Source organism: Lemur catta, chromosome 13, assembly GCF_020740605.2.
Source record: "Lemur catta isolate mLemCat1 chromosome 13, mLemCat1.pri, whole genome shotgun sequence".
Lineage (NCBI taxonomy): Eukaryota > Metazoa > Chordata > Mammalia > Primates > Lemuridae > Lemur > Lemur catta.
Window position 1 is genome coordinate 68,631,709 of NC_059140.1, and position 24,994 is coordinate 68,656,702.

The following is a 24,994-nucleotide window of genomic DNA, read 5'->3' on the forward strand; positions in this document are numbered from 1 at the left end:
AGACTGAATAATTTAAAGCAATGATTACATGTATATGTGCATGAGCATTCATTAACAGAAAAGAAAACACATTTGTTTGATCTGTGTTTGATTTAGCTGCATAGGATTCCATGATCTGGGATGAACCGATCTTGTAAAGAATGCATAACCTCTGACTGCCTGCTTTCATCCAGTCCTGAACATTACTAAGTTTCCTGTGACCATGATTTCAGTTCCATTACCTTCTATAACCCAGAGACATAGTCCCTGTAAGTAGATGTGATGGTGCATCACCCAGATCCTGTCTACAGGATTCATTCACCCAGCTGCCAGGAGTGTTGGCTCCTTTGGGCTAGCTCTGAACCGTTCTCTGGGTCCCCCTCTGGGAGATTCCTCACCCAAGTCATCCTGTGACCTCTGGGCCTGTAGAAGTAGACCATTCCTTCATCTTCCTTTGCTAACTAGCCCTCCCCTCACCCTCTCACCCCATTTGATGACAATGCAGAGGCATCTGCCTTGCAGCACTGATCCAGCTAAGTAAGTGCCAACCCTCTAAGGGAGGGAAGGGACTATACTCTGAAGAAGCACAGACAGAGGAGCTGAGGTATTGTGCCATGAGTCCAGAGAGTGCCAGATCAAGAAGGCAGAATATCCAGTATCATAAGGGAGAGCTTATCCACATGAGAGTGCTCTCCTGAGACATGGAATGTAACATCCTGGCAAAGATCTCATGAGACAGTGCTAATATGCCAGTAGGTCGGCTCTTGAAAGCCTAGAAAACTGAGGGTCCACATGAAATGAAGCAGAAATGCCAAATGGTTATGGCAAATAGCAGTGGGAGGAATCAAAAGGCTCAGAGCAATGGGCATACTGGGGAAAAGGTGCCATGTAAAAGCAGAAAACCCACAAACTGACTACATACAGTGGGCGGGCCCAGAGAAAACTAGCCTTGCTGAGAAGCTCAGGGGTGTCGGCCTTCTCCAGGCCAGGGTGTTGATAGCAAATACTGTTCACAGAACCGTGTCTCTGACAGCAATGAGGATGATAGGATATGGAAATAATAGGGGCCAGTTGGAGATGCTTAACAGCCAAAAGCAAGTGAATAAAATGATCATAATAAGTGCTAAGGTCAAGTGGCAACTCAGGGAGTGTGACCCACAGAGCACTGTGGAGATGATCAGTAATAGCACATGGAACCCTTCCTTAGGGACGAGACAAATGGACAACCAGCAAGTGTGCTGTTCAATCTATAAAACCAGAATAAATTAAGGAGAAAGATTAGGAGGGTGAGGCAGATGCCTCAATAAAAAGTTATGATCCCTTCTCAGTTTCTGGACCTGAGCCACAGCCAGATAGTCTAAGTATGGCAGCCCCTGTGTCATCCACTGCAACCACTGCCTCTCTTCCAGCTCATATCTGTAGCTCCATATGTAGGTCCCCCATGGACAGCTGATAGAGGAGGTATGTGGGTGCAAGCCCAAAATAAACTTCTGCAGTCATCCAGCCCCACCCCCAGCTGGCAATGATAGACACAGGTGAAGGGAAATCTAAAAAAAAAAAAAAAAAAAATCAGAATCCTAGAGAAACTGGGCCCAGATGCAGTGAACTTACTATAAGAAGCAAATGGTCTCCAGGAGTTCAAGTTGCAGAGCTATGATGATCCTGCTGCACTCTAGCCTGGGGGTGAAGCAAATGGTGCCAGGGGTAGACACGATACTGTGGCTCATTGACCAGATTGCTCCCTTCAGACCACGCAGTAGTTAGCCCAGCTGCCCCAGGTGTCAGCAGCTGATGCTTCGCAGCAAGATCCCTCTCTGGGGGTGCTCTTGACCAAAGGGAGGGCTTTACCCAGGTTTATACTCCCTTCCCAGCGAAGTCCACATCTCATCAATGGTTGCTGTAGGATATGAAGGCCTGGCCACTTTTTCTCAATTTGGGACAACTCTGAAGGACCATTCCAGCTCCAGAGGTCCCCTGAGAATGAGCTGAAGCCTCTGTTAAAGCTGCATCACCTCACTGCTCAATTTCTCCCTCTGGCCAGATCTGCTTCCCTCACTTCCTTGCCTATGTTATGCCTAAAAAACACCCCCTAATAAAACTCGTGCACATAAAGCTCCATCTCAGAGCTTATTTCCAGGGAACTTTCCTTACGACAACTCTAAACTTCTTCATCCTTCAGTCAGAGTGAAATACTAGAAAGAAATATATTAACTCACTGTGTTATTTGCAGCACGAGGCAGTTCTGGTTTAGTTCAATGTTCAATATTTCCAGCCCCTCGTTCCTTGCCTATTCTAGACCCCAGACAGGCCTCCCTGTTTTCATTTCCTTATCCAAACTGTTCCTCCTTCCTCCATATTTCATACTTTTTTGTCTGTTTGTTTTACTCACATTTATTTACTGAAGGATGAACATAATGCATAAGGTGCACTAATAATAAGTATACACCTTGATGATTTTTACATGTGCATCTCTTCCTATAGTCATTATGCAGATCAAGATATGGAACTTTTAGCACCTTTAAGTCTCTCTCAGACCCTTTCCCATTCTATATCCATTTTCCATTCCTACAGCAGTAACCACTATTCTGAATTTTGTCATCATTAGTTTTGATACTTCTAGAACTTCAAATGAATGTAATTGTATAGTATCTCGTGTTTTGTGTCTGGCTTTTTCATTGCATACAATTTCTGTAAAATTCACTTATGTTGCCCTGTATTTCAGTAGTTTGTTCTTTTTAATCACTCTGTAGGTTTCCACTGTTTGAATATGCTACTATTTATTAATTTTTCTGTCGGTGGCATTTGGGTTCTTCCAGTTTGGGGATACTATGTATAGAACTGCCATGGACATTCTCATACATATATTTTTGTGGACATATGTGTTTATTTCTCTAAAGGATACACCTAAGTGTGAATTGCTGGTTCATAGGATAAGCACATGTTAGCTTTAGCAGAAATTGGCAAACAGTTATCTACAGTGCTTGTGCTACTTGACATTCCAACCTGCAACCTATGAGAGTTCCTGTTGCTCCACATCCTCACTCACACTTGGTATTATTAGACTTTTTAAATTTTTGCTATTTTGGTATTTGTGCAGAGATATTTCATGGTTTTAGTTTGCATTCCTCTGATGACTAAGGAGGGTATGCACATTTTCATTTGTTTTGCTACTTGATTAGTCTCTTTTGAAGCTATCTTTTGCCTATTTTTGTCACACACTACTATTCTCTGCAATTTCACATTCTGGTTGGGAAAGAATGGATTTAAATAATAATGTGAAGAATCAAGAATAGGCAGACTTTATCTCAATTTAAGAAAGTTTTATAATGATTAGAGCTACTGGCAATGAATGGGCTGCCTTGGGAAGCTGTGGAGGAGAATGGAATATCAGACTGATGGAAGGAGAAATGTGGTTATTTCAGCATTACAAGTTCATGAAGTGAAAAGATTCTGTTGGGGGAGTGACATCAGCAAGATGGTCAATTAGGAGCCCCTAATACTTGCCCTCCCCACTCCAAAGATAGCCAGAATAATGAACAAACAACTACATTTTAATGAAAATAACTGAAGGAGAGAGCACTGGAGTGCATCAGAGGAGTAACAGAAACTCTGGTGAGTATAGAAATTTGGGATGGCCACATCAAGAACAAAAGGAAATGCCAAGACTCTAGCACCCCTTCTGCCAACTGGGATCACCTGTGACCCAAGAAGAAATTCTTTTTAGGGTAATAAGGTAAGAAGGAGGACTCCAGCAACCCCCAGCAACACCTTAGACCTCACCACTGGGGTCCCCTGCACTCCACACAGGCACTAAGCTCAGCTGAGGGAGCTTCCTGGAGTCCACATAGCTGTGCTCCCCCAGAGAAGGAGCTGACACTGTGCCCCACCCCTGTAGCCCACACAGCTACTGTGCTACACCATCTTGGAAGTAGAAATATGGCTGGAGTCTGTCTTGCACTGGAGGAGAGTAGTCATGCCTCCCCTTCATCCCTGAGGCTGCTGAACCACTCCAGCCTGGTGGCCCAACATCCCCAAGCCAAGCTGTGGCCCTTTATCATGGGGCAAAGTGGAAGTGGAGCCATTCCACCTACCCTTCTCCCCATCCACTCTGGCCAGAGTTGAAGCAGTACCCTGCCTCCTGGGAAAACAATATGTTGGCTGCTCAGAGCAGTCATGCCTCCCTGGTGTCTAAGTTGAAGCAGAAATCCTGTATCTGAGGAAACGTTGTCTTGGTTTCCCACAGAGGTCACTGACCCTAGTACCTAACCTGAAGTGGCCCAGTGCATCCCAGGAGAACAGTGCCTCGGCTTCCCAGAATAGTTATGACCCCCAGGCCTGAGGTGAGTTGGCACATTACTCCATGGAGAATCAGTGCCCTGGCCAAGCTGAACAGCTGCACATCCCAGAGCTGAGCCAATGTAGTACCCCATGTCCCAGGGAAACAGAGCAGTGACTGAGCTGAAACACCTGACCCTATAGGCCAAACAACTCTAGTACACTGCCTCCCAGAAGCTGGACTAACCACTTAGAGTCTGAGATGCTGAGACATCCATCTCCCTAGGGAGTGGAGTCATGACTGTGCTATTTCCTACACTCCCAAAGTTCAATGCAATCCCCATGTAAATACCAATGACATTCTTCAAAGAAATAGAAAAAAAAATTCCAAAATTCATATGAAATCAAAAAAGAGCCTGAATAGCCATAGCAATGTTGAGCAAAACGAACAAAGCTTAAGGCATCATACTACCAGACTTCAAAATATACTACATAGCTATAGTAATCAAAACAGCACGGTATTGGCATAAAATCATATACCTAGACCAATGGGACAGAATAGAGAACCCAAAATAAATTCATGTATTTGCAAGGAACTGATTTTTGACAAAAGCACCATGAACATTCACTGTGGAAGGGACAATCTTTTCAATAAATGATTCTGTAAAAACTAGATATCCATATGCAGAAGAATGAAACTAGATCCCCATCTCTCACCATATACAAAAACCAACTCAAAACTAATTAAAGACTTAAATCTAAGACCTGAAACTGAAACTACTAGAAGAAAACATAGGAGAAATGCTTCAGGATATTGGTTTGAGCAAAGATTTTATGAAGAGAGCCTCAAAATCACAGGAAATAAAAGCAAAAATAGACAAATGGAATTATATCAAACTAAAAAGTTTCTACACAGAAGTAGTAAACAGACAATTTCCAAACTGGGAGAAAATATTTGTGAACTATTCACCTGACAGGAGATTAATATCCAAACTATATAAGCATTCAAACTCAACAGCAAATAATAACAATATAATTTCTATATATCTCCAAGTCTTCCAGACCACATTGGCCATAGAAGTTAAGGGTCTCAGGGTCACAATCAGAGAACAGTTAGGATAAAGCTACTAAAGAGGTATCAAATACAAGCACTGGCTTGAGAAATGTTTTCCAAATAATGCATTAAAATATTTTCTTCAAGATTTGAAGTTCTGGAAGAGCCTGAGAGCTGTAGCCTGCTGCTTCTAGAGTGGAGTGTTACGTCCCACTGTGCCCCCATTATACACACACGTGTTGCCTTCCTTAACCTTCCTGTAAGCTTCTATTGTTCATTTCTGTTTAGAAGAGCAGCCAGCTTCTTCTCCCCCACGTTGGCAGAGCAGAGGAAAAGCAAACCTGCAGCCATCGGCAGACCCAGCCAGCATTGGCATGTCCCCCACCCTAATTCATCTTTGCCTCCCAGTCATCTCCTGACCTTTTGAGATCTGACAGAACTCAAGGTGCATTTCTTCCAAAATCTGTGTTCCAAATCCAATTTGAAATTAAACAAGTGTTGGCCTTGTCTTTTTGACAACGAAAAAAAATAAAAAAAAAAATACAGACCCAAAACAGAAATAAGAAACCCTTAACTATTTACATTCATGTGCCACATTGCTCCACAGAGAAAAATTTAGAATGAAGACAGATTTATAAGCTTGTTTCTCAAAGTAGACACGTCCAAATGGCTTCTGGCATACATTTTGAAAAAGCAAATAAAAAGTTTTATTGTTTTTTTTAAAAAAGTTATCTATTTAGATCCAAGAAATACTCTTACTTTTAAACTGATCATTGTCCAGTGCTGTTTTTACATGGCCCACCAGAGAAATGAATGCTGTGTTTCCAAAGTACATATCATTCGGGATAAAAACACCCAGTGCTGATGGGAGTGCTCAACTTTTCTCTTCTTTGCCTGGCTCTGCCCTCCCTGCACCCACACATCTCATTGTTCACAAGTGAAAACCCTGTAATTAGATGTGGCTTGTGCCTGACATAATAATTAACACTGAACCTTGGCCATGTGCCAGGTACTTTACATGGACTATTCCCTTTAATCATTGGGGTAAGTATTGTTATTTCCATATGATGGAGAAAGTTGACACAGGGTGGTTAGGTCACCTGTCTGGGTTAGCTTTAGCTGGGAAAGAATGAAGCGGGCATTCAGACCCAGAAAACCTAATTCTAAAAGCAGTACAATTACTCCCTTAGCTGTACTTCTTACCATTTAATGTCAGTTCACAGAAAGTGCTTTGCAATGCAGCTCAGGGCAAAGATGGGGCAAATTCTCTCTTAGTGTAATAAGTCCTGGGTATCCAGTGTTGGTAGGCAAAAAAGAAAACATATAGAAGTTACATTATAGGCTGAATTTTTCATGCACATTTGGTGAAGTGTTTGGAAGGAAATCAGTCTGCACTATGGTGAGATACATTTGACTTTGGATACTGCACAAAAGGAACTGCTATTGTCCAATGGGAACACCTTCCTCTTGCAGCCCTATGGGCCTCTTACCCTCCATAGGACTAAAGCATATTCTGCCATTTTCCCCAAAGGCAAGTAGGTACATCCAACCAGAATCCACTCATGCCTCTTTATGGAGTGGCAGTCGTTGGATGGAGGAGAAACATAACTGAAATCTAACACAGTAGGTGGCAAAATCTGTTAAATACAGAAGAGACTACTGGAATCAGGGAGACCCTAACTAAAGGTGGGGGGCAGTGCAGAAGTGGAAAAAGCAAGGACACAGGAGGGAGAAAAGGTTTCAAGGAAGAGTGCTTTGGCAAGATAATGAAAGCAGAGAGTAAGAAATGAGAGAGGCTCATGGGAGAGAATAGGCAGGAGATCTGAAGGTCATCCACATGGGACTCTTGGCAAAAAGCTAAACAGTGAACATTGTAGGTGTAAAGGGAGCAATTCAACAAGACGACATAACAATCCTAAATATATATGTGCCTAACACAGGAGCTCCCAGATACATAAAGCAAATTTTACTATAGCTAAGTAAAGAAATAAATAACCCCACTGTAATTGCTGGGGACCACAATTCCCCACTGTCAGACCTGGACAAATCATCAAAGCAGAAAATAAATAAAGAAACGATGGGTTTAAACTGGACTCTAACAGACATTTATAGAACATTCTACCCAAAAAGTACTGAATATACATTATTCTCAGCAGCACCTGAGACATTCTCCAAGATTGAGCAGATCTTAGGCCACAAAACAAGTCTCAACAAATTTAAAAAACTGAAATCATACCATGTATCTTCTCAGATCATAGCAGTATAAAAATAGAAATCAGTCACAGAAGAAGCACTCAAACCTACATAAAGTCATGATAATTACAGAACTCTTTCCTTCTCCAAAGCTAGAAAAATATCTTTTTATATTGTCTTCTAATAGTTTTACAGTTTTATCTTTCATGTTTAAATATTCACAATACCTGGGGTTGATTTTTGTGTTGGGTACTAATTCAACTCCATTTTTTATATAGAAAACCAATTGTTCAGCACAAATTATTTAATAGCCCATTGTAGCCATAAATACTAGGTATTTACAAAAATCTTTTTCCCTTCATCCTTTGCACATGAATACTTCAGATCAAGTACTTTTCCCAGTCTTTCCTGAGGTTTGAATTGGCCATATGACCACATTATAGCCAAATACATGTGAGTAGAAGGGATGGGTGCCATTTCCACATCTGTGCAGTGTTGATATGAGCAGCATGTCATCTCAATATTCTCTTTCCCTTGCCTACCCATTGAAATTTGAACGTGGGCAATGACCCAGAATTGCAGATGGCAGTAATGTTCAACAGATGATGAAGCAATAATTTCAGAAGGGCTTGAATTTCATAAATGAAAAAGCAGAAATTAGTATAATCATTTATATTGAAACTACTAATTATGAAAAAAATAAACTTCTTTTCCATTTAAGCTAGTGTATTGTGGAAGCTCTTTGTAACTTCTGCCTATCCTTGCCCTAACATAATAATTGCTACCAGAAGTGGGGTGCTACCTTAGAATATATAATATTGGCTTCGTGGACAGTCAACAAGTGGTAAAAATACAGGCTGAAAAGATAATGATCCTATTACGTGATAAAATATTTGGCAAAATCACAACCTATGGTAAGATGAAAAGAAGCTCATATGCAAAACAATCCTATATGTCTAGAAAAGGCAGTTAGAAAAAGTCAGAATATTAATATATGTTTGGTAGTTACTGCCTTTAGCAGGTATAGATGAAATAATAGATAAAAAATCTACAAGCTCTGAAAGAATCAATAGTTTATAAGATGAAATAAAAGAAAGACTGTCCAGAAACATAGAGACTCAGCAGTCACTGCAAACATCTGGACATAAATTGTTGTTTGGAGCCTTTTCCAAAGGCTTCCTATTAAACCAAACAAAGGAATGTAGGTCCATTTGGAAAATATTAGGATAAGACTCTTATGTTCCCATTCTTGTCTATTGTTGCAGATGGCTTTAAGATAACTGCCTTTTAAAAAAAGGAGCAAGATATAGATCAATCAAGGAATCAAAATAATAAACAGGGATAAGAATCTTCCAGAAGAGTCAGCACATGAAACTGACTGGAAGAAAACAGCCCCGAAGCCTAAGATTTTTAGGGAATGATATTATTAAAGACACTATAGACCTATCCTACAAAAGTTCTTGATTGTTCAAGCTTCCCCCAAGGAGGACATGTTCTCTATCCATTTCAGATGTGGCCTGGAGAACAATGGACGAGGATCAACCTCTCAGATAGCAAAGCCAAGGACCATGGGAAACAAAGAACAAGGGAGTTACTCTCTAAGAGTAGGGCAGCTCTCTGTGGGACTTATTTTCCCGGCAGGAAAGAAAGTACTTGTGATTCCTGCTTTCTAGGATTTGATCATTGCTATGGACTAATGAATGCTGTGTGTTTCTCATTCTTCCAGTCCCCAAATTAGAGTCTCCATGTGCTTATCATTTTCTGCTTCAATATTGCCCACAGTAATTGTTTGCATATTAGTGCTGGAAGGGGAGCAAATGGCTTTGAGTTTATAGATCATTGGACCTAGGAGAAGTCACATCTGGGTCCCTTATGGAGAGGACAGCAGATGACCCAAGGATCCTGAATTGGAATGCATGGCCTAACGGAATGGAACTTTGAGTTGTCTCCCTTGTAGAGAATGATCATGTTTAATGAAAGATAGAATATCTGAAGGAAGAGGAAAGGGCTGATTCTGGCTTTATATTTCTCAAATGAGTTCTTAAGAATTAATTTTTAGCTATGTGCATTGTTGAAAAGAAGTTCCAGCATATCTTATCAATTCATGTGTTTGTTTTTTGTAGTCATTTCTCATTATTTTTTGCTGCAGGGCATCTAACACATCTGCCCATGACTTTAACTTGGGCACTAAGGCTACAGAGGCAAAGGCTGTGAGGGGTTCACTCTCTGATAGAGACGACAGTTGAGGTAAAGAAAGTCTGCAGAGCAGAAGTGGCAGAAGTATTCATAATGGTGTCCACTGGCCAGTGGCTAATTTGCAGGGCCAAAAACATTGATCTGGGGACTTTTTGCGTGTGGCTGAGTAGCCTCCCAGCATCATTCTCCAGCCTTGTTGCTATTCTGGGAACTACCCATTGTCTTTGTAACAAATTTCATTTGTGCTAAATCAATTTGTGTAGATCTCTTTTGCTTGTAACAAAGAACTCTAAGATAGTCAGTATAAAACTATGGTGCATTATAAACTACTTTTTCTGTTTGATGTTCCCTTGTTCTATTTTTTGAGAAAGCTCATGTGTAGAAGGCTCAGTGAGGGAGATAAAATAATTAGAAACTGTCATTCTCATTCTTGCTTTCTACCCTTTTGTGCAGAAGCCTGGCTTCTTTCTTGACTTCTGAGCCTCTCCATGTTTTCCCTATCTCAGCCCCTCGCAAGCTTTTTATTCTGCCATATCCCTGTCTGCAGTGTGTTCTCAATAGGACCCAATTTGGAGGACTTAATGAGACCCACTCATCCTCATGCTGATCCTTTTAGCTTTGCTCTCTCCCCAACACATCTTTAGGATTCTGATGAGCATCATCATCATGTGCTTATCAACATTCATTCATTCCACAAAATCACTGTGTCAGTTCTATGGCAGTAACATTGGTAAATGTAGGAACAGCTAGTGAAAATATTTTGAGGTGACAGATTGATGGCAGCTTTGCAAACAGATTCAGAAATTCTGTCTCAGACATATTACCCATGAAATGGTATTTTTAAAGCACTTCAATACAGCTTTATTTCAAGTTAAGCCTTATAAAAACAGGCATACAGAATATAGCAAGGAATGAAAAGACTTTCATGGAAAGTCTTTCATGATCAATTTAATGGATGCAACAAATATACTCAAAACTGTGGTGGTTTTGAGACAAATCGAATCACTTTAGTTCATGATTGAAAGCAACTGTCAGCAAGGCTTGAGTTAATCAATTTCACTTTTCAGAATATTGCTTAATACAATCAATTATCTACTGAATAGACACTGTGTGATAAGTACTGAAATGGGCTACGTAGAGGGTACAAAGGCAGCACATGGAAGTGCATGAAGCCTGCCGAGAAGTAAAAATAAAGACAGGGAGGAAGGTAAAGATTGGGGCAGGGTGGCAGGGAGACTTTTTAATGCATTTACTCACAAAAACATATTTGGTATGCCTTTCATATCTCCTTTTGAAAGGTGGGAGAACCAAATTTATATGCGTGTGATACCTATATCTATGCCTACATATTTATGTTGATATTTATATCTATGTATCAAGGGAAAGAAGAGAAGAAGAAGAGAAAGAGAGAGAGAGAAGCGTTTTAGGAAATTTCTCACACTAATGGCAAGGCCATGTATTAGTCAGAATTTAATTAAATCATAGAAACCAACTCAATTAAGTCTAAACAGCAAAGTGAAATATTGAAAGGACGCCAGTAGCTTACAGAAAGGTCAGGATGGTCAGGTGAACCAGGCTTAGAGGAAGGCTGTGCAGCCAGAAATTCCCTCCAGAGCACTGACCTGGCGCCGCTGCTCCAGAAAAATCTTGCTTATTGTGGTCCACGTTGCTGCTAGAGAGACGATTTTCTCCAGTCCCAGAGTTTTGTATCAGAAATACCTGGCTCCAGTTCCAGGATGCATCTGACCCCACATACTTGTGTCCTCGCTGCAAGGGACACTGGGAAAGTGAGATGCTGATATCTGGTATTTTCAGTTACTAATACTAAAACTGGTATTAGTTTTCTGTGGCTGCTATACAAATCACCACAGATGTGGTGGCATAAGACAACAGAAATTTATTCTCTCACAGTTTTGGAGGCCAAAAGACCAAAATTAAGGTGTTGGCAGGGCCATGCCCCTTACTTTTTAGAGGAGAATTCACTTTTTGCTTCTTCCAGCCTTTGCTGGCTGCAGGCATTTCTCAGCTTGTGGCCACATCACTCCAATGTCTGCCCGCATCTTCATATTGCCTCCTCTGTGTGTGTTTGTCAAATCCTCCTCTGCCTGTTACAACACGTGGTGGTGATGGCAGAGAGGATCCACACCAGTAATTCAGGATAATCACCTGATAGCAAGATCCTGGACATAATTACATTTGCAAAAAAAACATGACCCTCTAAGGTCATAGTCACAGGTTCCAGGGAATAGGGTCTGATAGCTTTGAGATGCACCTGCAACAAATTGCTTTTTATGTTACAAGGGCAATCTCAATGTGGTCCACACCTCTGGACCCTTAGAAAATTCATTAACAGGGCAAGCCCCTACATTTTTTTGAGATTTGTTTCCTACTCTCTTCCTTACAAGTGTCTTACAAATATGTCTAGAAAAGTTGCTACTTCTGGCTTGCTAGGTCCAATCAGAAAAGAGGTAAAGAATTCCTAAAATTTAATGAGGCACACAGGCTAGCCACCAAAAAGAATGATTAGTAGATGGTACAACTAACATACAAGATTTATAACATGAGATCCCATAGACTTTTGTTAGAAGCATATCATAAATTTCGTGAAACTAAATTGTCCTTGGAAAACAACAAGGTCACCAACTGAGTAGCCAAGCTCTTTGGTTCCTCTTGCTCTTCTCATCCCCGTAATATTTTCAGTCTAAACTTAAATGTACGTGGACTCTGGCACAGGCATGCAAGACGTTAAATAAGGGAAATAAAGGTAACTTTCTACCTAGTCTGGTATATCCTTCTCAAAGACGGAAGGAAGCACAGACGGCCTAACTGTGATATAATATATAATGCTGGTTTCATGAGTGGGAAATGGAGTAAATTCTCCCAAACGCATCCCATAAACCACACCTGTCACACAAGTGTCTGCGTGTGTTGGCTGAATAATGTTCCATTTGGACTCAATCTTCTGCTTCATCAATGGCTACTTAAATGAGGAAATAGATACTTAAATGAAGAAAAGAAGAACGAGCTTTAGGCTTGTCCTTACTGGTACCAAAAACTCGCCACGGGGCTAATAGCCTTCCCCAAACCCTCGGTTATGTGACTGAAGCCCTGCTAACTATCCTCCCCTTTTCTCAGAGTATGGCCCCTCTTCCTCTGGTCACTGTCTCTGGCTAAGGACCTATTATGACCCAGGCTGTGCAAAACTGAAATGTTTCCTCCTACTTGACTCCAAGCATCTCACCACCCAAAGATCTCTGAGTCAGCCAAATTCAACCTCCCTGGCTTACCTGCCTCACGGGCTTCGGGCCACTCCACTCAAGGGCCAGCTCCACAGAGGACTCTCCTGCTGAGACAGAAGCTAGAGTTTTCAGTCTGGCTTCTTTCCTTCTCCACTTGCCTGTTATACTGGAGTCCCAGCATGGCTTGAAGCCCAGCCCCTAGTAATTCTGGCAGCAATTAGTTGCCTTAAAATTTGGTTTCTGGGAGCTTAGAGCAAGTTAATAGTGTGCGAAGTTAGAGTCACATCAGAATCACACATTTGTTGACTTGTAGGTAACTTGGATTCAGTAGGTCTACGGTGGTGTTGGGAAATCTGTGTTTTTAAAAATCTCCACAGGACTAATTAATACCTCTTGTATTATCCTGGACAGAGCTGGAGCCCATTCTTCTAAGTGAAGTATCACAAGATTGGAAAAACAAACACCACAGGTACTCACCATTAAATTGGTACTAATCGATCAAAACTTATGCCCACATATGGAAGTAATATTCATCTGGTGTTGGGCAGGTGGGAGGCGGGAGCAGGGGATGGGTAAACTCACACCTAACAGGTACGGTGCACGCTGTCTGGGGGATGGGCACACTTGTAGCTCTGACTTGGGTGGTGCAAAGACAATTTATGTAACCAAAGCATTTGTACCCCGGTAATACTCTGAAATAAAATAATAATAATGATAATGATAATAATTTACAAGAATAAAAAAAACCCTCCACAGGTGAGCTCTCTGATGCATACCACAACTCACAAATCATTGTTGTAGAATTATATGCATTCTATTGACTAGCAATCGCAGAAGTAAAGGAAGTAATTTAGGCCAAGAAGTCAAAGACCTAGGTTTCAGACCAGCTAACCATTTGACCTTAACCTTAATCATTTGAATAAACCAATGGTTTCTATGGAGTAAAAGCAGTAGGATTGGAATCACTGATGTCCCTTCCAACCTGAAAAGGCTCAGAAACATAATAAAATGCATACCTTCTCAAAAGTATCAGGATTTTTGGTGAGGTGAGGAAAAACACAACTTTGAGGTCAGATATGAGTGTGAATTCTGAATTAGTCATTTACTAGCTATGAAGCTAGGGGCAAATAATAAACTCTGAAACACAGTGTCCTTATCTGAAAAGTAGGAACAATATTGGCTCCCTCTTCCATAAAATTAAAAGCAATAAAAACAGGGATAAAAGTTTTATTTACTCTTTGGGGTTGATGTGAGAATTAAATTAGTGAAGACATGGAAAGAAGTTGGAATTGTGCACATACAAGAAATGTTTGTTACTATTATTTTATTACCGTGATAGGACTCTGCTCAATATCTGGCACATGCTAGATACCCATAGATGTCATCTGCTTTCTTTTTGCCTACCCTCTGGATAATTAATCTACCAGAGTACTCCAAGCAGAAAGATCCTATGTTCAGCAAACGTGTTAAATTGGTTTTAACTGGCTGAGTGATTTTGAACTCTTCTTTTATCTCTTCCAGTTTATTTAAGTGACTTATTTCTTCTCTGTGTTGCACGTCCTCTTGACTGTGATAGGGAGCACGATGAACCTCACGCTCCATTTAGTACGTAACGCTTATTCACGGAGTATTGTTCATCTGCTATTTTTCAAGCTAGGTGCTCCGCTGTTTTTGTGGGTAGGATAATCAGGTTGCCTGTGGGAAATGGCAGTCGTGAAAGACCAATGAGTATAATGTAGGGTCTAAATTAATATCAGCTGCTGCCAAATTAAGGGTGAAACCACAAAAACATTTCTCTAAGCATAAACAAAACATGTTACAGCCTCAATAATGGTGTTGGTAATTAACCCATGGAGAGTTACAAATGGCCAATGACTCATTGATTTGAGCAGACACAATTACCTCTAGGAATGTGTTATGCTGGTCCTTAGAGTATATGAATGGATTTTCACAATCATTTCCTGGAAGGCTGATTACCTGCTACTTCAGCAAAAATGAGACCAAACTGGGATGCAATTGACATACGTAAAATGTAATCTTGACACTGGAAGTATATCGAGTCCAACATCCTCACTTTAAAGATGATAAGACTAAGGTATTAACACATAGAGGTTGATTCTAAACATTTTAGTTATACAAAGGTAGATAATCCAAACTAGCTTTAACGGGACATCTGAAACTGTAATATTTGGTGATTGGAACTTCTTTATACATTTACAAACATTTGTTGTATGTGGCCAAAAATGTCTGAAATATCAAAATTTATGTAGGTGCAATGAGCAGAATGCTTCAAAACAGGATGGCTCAGAAAATCTAAGATATATTATCATGATTGTCAAAGACTATACATGTCTTATACCCACTGAAAGGAACAGCTGAGTGATTAAGGGAGTGGATTCTGGATCCAGACTTTTGGGGTCCAATTATTGGTGCTGCCTCTTCCCAACTGTGTGTCTTTGAGCACATTACTTTTACTTTCTGTGCCTCAATGTCCATGTTGGTATAATGGGACAATAATAGTACCTACTTTATACAGGCGACATTAAATGAATTAATATAAAGCATCCAGAAGGATCTCAATATATAATAAGCACCATAAAATGTTGGGATGCTTATATTTCAAACCCTTACATTAACTGAGAGACTCCAGTTTTCAGTTTTAAAGCACTCAACAGCTGTGTGTGGGTGGAAGACATTTCAGAGAATGAGGCCACAGAAGCAGAGCCTGGTCGTAGGGCTTTGCACTAACAGTCCATATTTTGGAAATAATTGTGGTCCTGTGATGATCTTTTTTATAATTTCACTCTTTCATGATTTTATCTATTTGAAAAATTCATTTCTAAATCAGTTCTACCCCAATATGTTCTCAATAATAATCAAAAATTAAATATTGGGGCCATAGTGCAGTTCTTCATTCCGACACAATGTGATTGAGACCAAGATTCTCAGCATTTGGTCTGAAGAGTATCTGTTCTTCTGCGCCCCACTGCCCTGAGTCCCTTTTCCTCTCTCACACACAGCCCCTGCCCCAGCCAGCCAGTCTAAATGCCCCACTTTACTCTTTCCATAGTCCGTGTACGTTCTGAGCATCTTTTTCTTGCATAAGCAAAATTGTTATTTTAAGCATGTTAAGTAGCTTTGAGATTGCCTATTTGACAATGACTCAAATTATGGTCATATTAAGACCTTTACCAACTTCTGACAGAGTTGTTGGACCCCCGTCAATATACTCCACTCCCCGTAATACATAATTCAAAATAAAAAGAATATTACACCATACAACTATCAATAGTATAACAAAGTTGAACAAAACTCCGATTTTTTCCCCTATGATGACTACTTTGAAGGTGTTTTGAAATATCCTGTAGAAAGTTTTTAAAGTATAAACTTTATTTTTGGTACTCATGTCTTCTGGGAAACCCTTAGTCAAATTTCCCTTTATAGGCCTAAAATCCCTTAACATTTACCGGATTGGCAATGAATTTTCCCTTTTTGTGGGAAACAAGAGATTAGGAAATGGAGACTGTTGTCTACTATACTGAAGTAAATCATACAACGAATTGCCATGAAAGATAAATTTATTACTGTTGAGCAAGAAAATGGATATTCTGTCTATTTGGGGCTTCTAAAAGTTGTTAGACTCTGAGGAATGTTGACTTTGGAGACTGAGTCATGGAGCATGACCTCTTAATTACCGACCTTTCATTTTAGATTAACTTCCTTCCTTATTTTCTTGTTCCCAGCTCAGACCAGATGGCACCTGAGATGATAAAAGACCCCTTGACTATTGCATCTTTAATGTGGAATGCTAAGTTCCTTCCCCAAAAGAAACACTGCCTATAACCAATCAAATTGCTATAACTATGCACTAACTTTGTATGGAAAATGCAGAAGTCCAGCTAAGCTTCCCTAGACCTTGTCTATATAAATGACACTGAAATCTCTCTACTTCAGAAAATTGACCCCATCTTTTTGCAGTCTGTGTCCTCCCAGGTGGCCATCCTCAAACTTAGCACCCAAATAAACTCAATACTTTTTCATATTGCCTGAATCTCAATTGAAGATTGACATTTTGGTGATTATGAAGGGAACTGAAGCAGACCTACAGCGATGCCCATCACTTCACCAGCAGCTGGAGCCTTGGTACGAGTACGGATGACTTTTGTTCATCTTCCCTTACTTAGAGATAACAGAGATCCTTGGTGAGGCCCCTCTCAGGTTCAACTCCTCCCAACTTTGTCGAGGACTCAGACTTTATTAGAGCTATACATTCCCAACTCAGTGGGGTTGGAATTGTAGCTCTGCTGCAAGGTAGGAGTTTTATTTGTTACTCTCTAGAGATTCTGCTAATTGCAGATTTTTGACTTTCACTTTTCTCTAAAGTTATGATTTTTGTCTTTAATTACTCCTTAGACTTTTTACAACCTTTTCTCTGGTTTGAAATTTTGGTAAGGAGAAAGTTTCTCTTTGAAAATACAAAGTGAATTTTTGTGGCTTAAGCAAAAAAAAATTATAATCTTTAAAAACAGCCAGGTTCTGAAACTCGGTTCAATTGACAAATCCAAACTTTCTTTTTGAGTGATCAAAATTATAACATCCTTTTTATGAGGATAAAATAAGTCCTGAAGATAAGAGACACTGCTCTTCCTTGCAGAAAGGCATCTTAGGCACCAAAGGCCTGGTGGAAGTGTCAGAATTAATTGCTCATGACGGTAATGGTCTTGCAGGGAATCCCTTCAGAAAAACATAAAGGGAACCTCACTTGATCTAGTGGGTGCACATAAAGGATTGATCACCTATGGCCTTAAGCACCCAAGTTGCTTGGGATCACTGAGACACATAAGAGAGAAGAAGCAACTCAAGGATAACACCTTGAGTTGTGTCCTCCCAGGTGCCATCCTCAAAATGAGGAGTCATTCCCAGAAGCAGTACACTTGATCCAAAATACCTTTCTCTAAACCATTTGGTCTTCCAGGAAAGAAAGCACTAAATTACGGGCAACCGTGAATCTAAAACTAACCTTCCTCCTTGAAGAGAGACCCATCATTAGAAGCTCTAGCTGGATTTATGTTTAAAACCTTTGGCACCTTTTCACTTAAATATTTAGAAAATTGGTCATGAAAAACACACGATGACCCCAAATTACAATGGCCAAAATAGAATACCTTTGAAATGCCTAAACTAGGTTACTTGCAAGTTTAAGTAGAAAAAGCCATCTATAAAATTAAACAGAATAACTGGGAAACTTATTTTCATTGGCATTTGGAAGCTTTCAAAAAAGGCTCTGATAAAGTTCTTTCTTTACAGGAAGAAAACAAAAACTAGTCTAAAACAATTTCAGAATTTAAAAACATTCCTGAAATTTCTCCTCCTTCTCCGTTAGCTCCTCCTTCTCTTTTTCCTTCATTATCTGCACTCCCTTGACCAGATCTACCTTCTCTTCCTCCTTCCCCTCCGACTCCTGCTGTTCCAGCTCCATCTCCTGGGCAGTAGATGTCTGGTAGAGGAGAATCTGCCTCGGTTTATCAACCATGGCCAAAGGTATAACCTGAAGGCATAATTAAAGAATTTCCTGACCCTCACCAGGACCTTACTGGTTTTGCCAGTGAACTTGAACTGAATATTCAAGCTTATGATTCTGGTTTTTCTGATTTACATCAACTAGTTCATATGTTAGTATCAAGAAGTGAAGCTAAAGATTGTATAGCTAAGGTAAATTAGAGAAACCCCTTGGAAGACTTATGCATTTTCAGAGGCTGATCACAGACATGTTCATGGTGTTGCTAAAGCTTTACTTGAAATCACCATTTTAGTCTTTCAAAAATAGTTGCTGAAATAAAATACAACAATGGCAACAAAATCCAGATGAGTCATAATGTCATCTTTTGAGAGACCTGAAAATATCTTTATACAATATTTAGGATTATCTGAAGAGAGTTATGCTAATCATCAAAATGATACTCTCCTCAATTTTAATTTCATAAACAAGTCAGACAAGGAATTAGCTCTAATAATAAAAAGACAATGCCCTAGTTGGGCTCCTTCTCAAACTCTTAATTTGGTCAATCTTGCTGATCAGTTGTTAACTGAAGGAGAGAGAGATGCCAAACACAAGAGTAGGACTAACAAGGTTATGAGTTTACAGTTAAAACAACTATCTACCCAATCTGGGTCTCCAAATGCCCGTATAAACCTCAAAACAGACCTAACCTGCTTTGCAGTTACTGCGAGAAACCTGACCACTTTAGAAAAGATTACAGAAAACTAAAATGAAAGGAACAGCAACAAAGGAAAAAGAAAAAGAATAAGAATGCTCTGAGGAAATGTAAATGGATCTTTCTTTTCCTGCTTTCCTTTCTTTTCCTTTTTTTTTTTTTAACTAACACTCTGGGAGAAACAGAAATTATTTTAAATGGAGAACACACACAAGCTCTTGTTCATACTGGAGTTACATCATCTGAAATAATTCCCACCTTATTACAAGGTTCTACTACTCAGAGTAAACAACTCAAACGCTCGATGTCACCAATACGCCTGCATCAGCATATATGACTCAGCCTGTGGCTTTTCTACTAGGTCCCTACAAGGGAATCATGTTTTCCTCTTGATTCCATTTAGCTAATAGGGAGAGACTTTTTAGAATTATACAATAGCCACATTTCCTTTTCCCAAAAGAGGGATATATATTTAGAAATAGAAGATACAGAAAATTTTAAAACATTAGATGAAGAATTTTTAAAAATGTTAAGACACAGAAAATTTAAAACTTGCCCTTCACATTGCCAGAGAGGATACTGAATTATTGAGTAATGAAGAATTACAGGAACTTCTAAAAGCAGCATCTGATCAATTATGGTCAAGTTTTCCACTGATATTGGAAAAATTATCCTGGCTGCCCAGCAAAATTCAAATAGACCCATCAAATCATCTTCCAAACCTTAAGTAATACCCCCTAAGATATGAGGCTTTGGAAGAAATAAAATTTATAATTGTAGATTATATAAAAAGAGGCTTAATTTTTCCCTGTACAAGTCCACATAACACTTCAATTCTCCCCGTGAGAAAGCCAGACAGTAAAGGATGGAGATTTGTACAGGATTTGAGAGAGTAACATAGTCATTCCTTGATATCCAGCAGGGCCAAGCCCCCATATGGTGTTGACTGCTATACCAACTGACGATGACCTCCTTACTGGGATAGATTTATGTTGTGCTTTCTTTAGCATTCCTGTTGATAAAACAGTACGTTCTTCACCTTCGGTTGGGTGGAGCCAGTACAGGGGATGATTGTGCCTCAGGATATACTGAGAGTCCAACTTATTTCTCACCAGTATTGCAAACAGATCTCTCTGATGTCAACTTTTAAAAAGAAAATCCACTTTAATACAATACATGGATGCTTTACTTTCTGTTCGGAAGACAAACAAGCCTCTATAAGAGATGGAATTCACTTGTTTCAACAATTGGCTTTAAAGGAACATGAAGTCGTAAAGAAAAATTTCAGTTTCAGCAAAAACAAGTAAAATATTTAGGTCACCTGATATGACAGAAAGCCCCTTCCTTTAATCTGGATAGGAAAAAGGGATAGTGGCTTTTTCAACCCCAAAACTAAGCAATAACTAAGAGGATTTCTGAAGTTAGCAGGATACTGCAGAAATTGGATTTCCAATTTTTCCTGAAAACCTTAGCCTTTATATGTGCTCTTGTAAAACAAGACAAGCAAGACCCTCTGGAATGGACAGAGGAAAATTAGTTAACATTAGAAGTTATTAAAAGGGATCTCATAGATGCCCAGGCCTTAGGACATTCAAATTACAATATTCTGTTTATACTATCCGTACAGGAAAATCAAGGAAATGCCCTAGGCATTCTGACCCCAAAACATAGGGATCTAAATAGACCTATAGGATACTATAGCAGCAATTGGATCCAGTAGCAAGAGGACTATCACCTTGCATGACAGCAATAACAGCGCCCCCTGCCGCCGCTGGCTAGTAAAAGCAACCAAAGATAAAGTGATGAGATAGTTCCTCACTGTCTTCATTCCATATTCTGTGGAAGCACCTCTAAGTTCACACCATACTCAGCATTACTCAGTTAGCAGGCTGGCCTCTTGGGAAATCCTCCTTCTTTCTGCACTTCATATTACAATCTCTAAGTGCAATAACCTAAATCATGCTACTCTTCTGCCCCTACCTTCAGATGAAATGTTACATGACTGTATCGCCTTAACTGATCAACTTCTCTCTCCTAGGACAGATCTGCAAGAAACTCCCCTTACTAACGCTGATGTTTTTTAGTCTACCAATGGACCTTACTTAAAGGATGAATCTGAAATTCATCATGCAGGTTATACCATAGTGTCCTTAGCTGAAGAAATAGAAAGTGCTTATCTTCCAGAAGTAACCTCAGCTCAACAAGCAGAACTGATAGCATTAATTAGAGCTTGTCAATTGGCAAAAAAATAAAAAACTTGTAACATTCATAGAAACAGCAGATATGCCTTAGCTCATGACTTTGGAATGCTATGAAAACAAAGAGGGTTCTTAACCTCTTCTGGTCAGTCTGTTAAAAAATGAACACCTTATCTCACAATTATTAGGAGCCATTTTATTACTAAAACCACCATCCATTATTAAAATCCCAGGGCATTCCAAATCAGCTACACAAGACAGCACAGGAAGTAAGCTACCTCATAAGATAGCAAAGAGGGTGCTCTAAATACATCTAGGCAAGAAAAGCAATCCATTTCAATTTTTTAAAAAACCCCCGAATTTAACATAAAATTAGCTCAATTGAGAGCTTCAAAAACAGAACAAGGAAATTGGAAAACAAAAGGGGGAACAAGGATGAAATGTAGTATGGCCAAATGACTTGCCTATACTTCCTACTGAATTACGGTCATCATTTTTAACCTATGTACATGATTTGACTCACTGGAGACCTGATCAAATAGTTGCTTGGGGAAAACAGTATTATTGGAAACCTTCTCCAGCTATAGCTCATAAGGTACACAGTTGCTGTTATATCTGCCCAAAGTATAATCCAGGGAAACCTTTACATGGTTCTCAAGGGCATTTTCCTTTACCCAAGGCTCCCTTTAGGGTATGGCAATTAGATTTTATTAAGCTACCCCCATCACAAGGATACAAATATGTTCTAGTGATGGTTTGTATGTTTTCTCATTGGGTAGAAGCATTTCCACACAGAAGAACAGCCCTTAGAGGTAAGTAAAATTCTCTTGGAAAAAATTATTTTGATTTGTAGACTCTCTTTAGAAATTCACAGTAACAGAGGTATTCGTTTCATTGGACACATTATTTGATCTGGCCAATTCTTCAGCATTTTCATTGTGCATATTGCCCTCATCTAGGTTAGCAGAACACACAAATGGAATAATCAAAACTCAGTTGGCAAAATTAACCAAGGCTTGTAAAATTCCTTGGCTACAGGCTCTTCCATTGGTTTTGCTTAACCTAAGATCCACCCCTTTTGATAGACATCAGTTAACTCCAATTGAGATAATAACGGGTAGACCTATGAAACTATACCTAGAAATTATTAACACATAATGCTAAAAAGCAATATATTACATTACTGTAGTGACCTTATGAAACAACTAACTAAAAATTACAATTTGGTAAAACATTCTTTTTATCGTGACCTCCTGGGAAACAAAGAACTTAAAACCCATAGACTTCAGCCAGGAGATTTTGTCTATTGGAAATGACATCTTCTAAAGGATTTCCCTTCAATGGAAGTGGAAAGATCTCTATCAGGTACTTCTTACAAACCTTGCACTGCAAAGTTAGAAGGCACAGACTCGTGGATCCGCATTTATCATCTAAAGAAGATTGAGCTCCTGAATGGACTGTTTTACTGGAAGGTGATCTTAGACTTAAGTCAATGGCAGGCTGAGAAAAAGACAGCATCTGAAGTAGACAGCTCTCCCAAGACAACAGACCAGGCATATATCTAAACGAATGCTTGTATCTACCTATCTACTAGTGGCCATTATCATAATTGCTTCAAGAATCTTGTTAGTCGTTATTATTTAACGTGGCATAGGAAATTTCTTCCCTTGTCCTGTTGAGAAAATTATTTTTTAGGACTTTAGCAGGTAGTTCAGTTAGAACAAAATGGATTTAATTTTTTTCCTTATGATTGTCTCTTTGTCTGAATGCATGAAATGGCATGTTAACACTTTGATTAAACTATCCCAAAGTGTTTTTACTGGAGGAAACATAACTGATTGTTGGATCTGCCATATAATTTCTAGATCTATTCATGACCAATATATACCATTAGTAATACCTGTCACTAATTTTTCAGATTTCCCTAAATTTGCCATTACATATTTAGACTGCTCTCCCTCTAGGCTAACTTTCAAAGTCCAAATAATTCATGAAACTAATGCTCTATACCTTGTCTAAAACTATCAACTATCAAATCTCCTTGGAAGAATTTTGCTCTGGCCCTCCTCATTCCATTTCATATTGAATTAAGAAATGTGTAGCTGAAAACAACAAATCTCTACTCTTCCAATGTCTCCTTTTCATTTCATATCATATGAGCAGGTTCTGCCAAATATGTCAAAAAGGAAATCTCTGGTTTGACTTGATGCTGTCTATTCTTCCTGCTAATGAGGCCATTAAGGAACGTACCATGGGAGGAGTTGTTTGTGCTCCCCCAGGTTATGTGTTTGGATGTGGTGTTGGGACTGGTTTCCCTATACACGTTGGGCATGTCATTGCCTCAATAGTTGGCAAATAGAGGACTTATGCTTGTTAGGTCATTATGTAACTCCCTTATCCTTGCATAAAAATGTAGACGGACCCCCTTTCTGTCTCCATTACAGAGCTAAGAGAACTATGTTAGCACGGCATGATGATAACTCAGGTCAAAGCATTTTGGGAATACTAATCCTAAGTGCTGGAATTTACGCTAATAAAGATATGATTCAAAACCTATCAGCCACTATTGGTCAGGTAGCTAAAGACACTGCAAAAGTATTGCAGCTCAACAAAATCTTTGACCTCTGCAGCCCAGGTGGTAACAGATAACTGAATTTCCTTGGACTATTTATTGGCTGAAAAAGGAGGAGTCTGTGCAGTAGCACACATCATTGTTGTACTTATATTAACAACTCTGGAGAAGTGGAGACTTGATTAGAAAGAATAACTCAAAATTCCAAATGGTTACAAGACATAAAAAAAACTGATCCTGTAAATGATTTGTTTAGTTGGTTACCCTCGGGGCTAGGTTCTCTATTTCCTTCTGGTTTTCAACTTATCATAATCATAATCATAAAAATAGTTGTCATTTTCCTAGTTGTCAAATTACTCATGATTTGTATTTCAGCTTGCCTATAATCAACAACTAAAACTAGAATTATGATAGCTCAGAAAATTGCCTTAATTGAAAATATGGTCATGTGACCTGAACTGGACCCATAAGTTACTTTCCTCCTGTTGCCTTATAATTCATTTAGCTCATTTTCATCTTATAAATTAAACATTTTCCCCCTCTGTGGTACATGACTCTCTGGGAATGAGACTTCCTAGTAATGCAGGACTTAACTACTCTCTAACAAAATGCTTCTTCTTCAATGCTTTCTTCAAAATATCTCGAAGAAAAGGGGGAAATGTAAAAGAAAATGAACAGTCTGTCTATCTGAGGCTTCTGAAAGTTCTTAGGCCCTGAAGAAGGTTGACTTTGGAGACTGAGTCATGGAGCATGACCTCTTAATTACTGACCTGTTTCATAGATTAACTTCCTTCCTTATTTTCTTGTTCCTGGCCCAGACCAGATGGTGCCTGAGATAAAAAGACCCCTTGACTATTACATCTTTAATATGGAATGTTAAATATACCCTTCTCAGAAAGAAACACTGTCTAGAACCAATCAAATTGCTATAACTATGCACTAAACTTGCATGGAAACTGTTGATATGCTTTCAAGCTTCCCGAAAACCTTGTCTTTGTAAACAATCCTCAAACCTCTCCACTTTGGAGCACTGATCCCATCTTTTTGGAATCTGTCTCCTCCTAGGTGGCCAT

The 24,994-nt window shown here is 39.4% G+C and overlaps 1 protein-coding gene across 2 annotated transcripts in view; it reads right to left on the reverse strand.

Annotated features, from left to right (window-relative positions):
• NHLRC3 (NHL repeat containing 3) overlaps nt 1–24,994 on the reverse strand; it is a 110,895-nt gene that overhangs the window by 43,147 nt on the left and 42,754 nt on the right. Inside the window, exon 12 of one of the 2 annotated variants that reach the window (XR_006738840.1) lies at nt 14,241–14,631. The exons of the other annotated variant lie outside the window; for it this stretch is intronic. The gene's annotated coding sequence lies outside the window, so the exon portion shown is untranslated. Of the gene's footprint in view, nt 1–14,240; nt 14,632–24,994 lie in introns of those variants that run through there. 2 annotated transcript variants of the gene reach the window in all.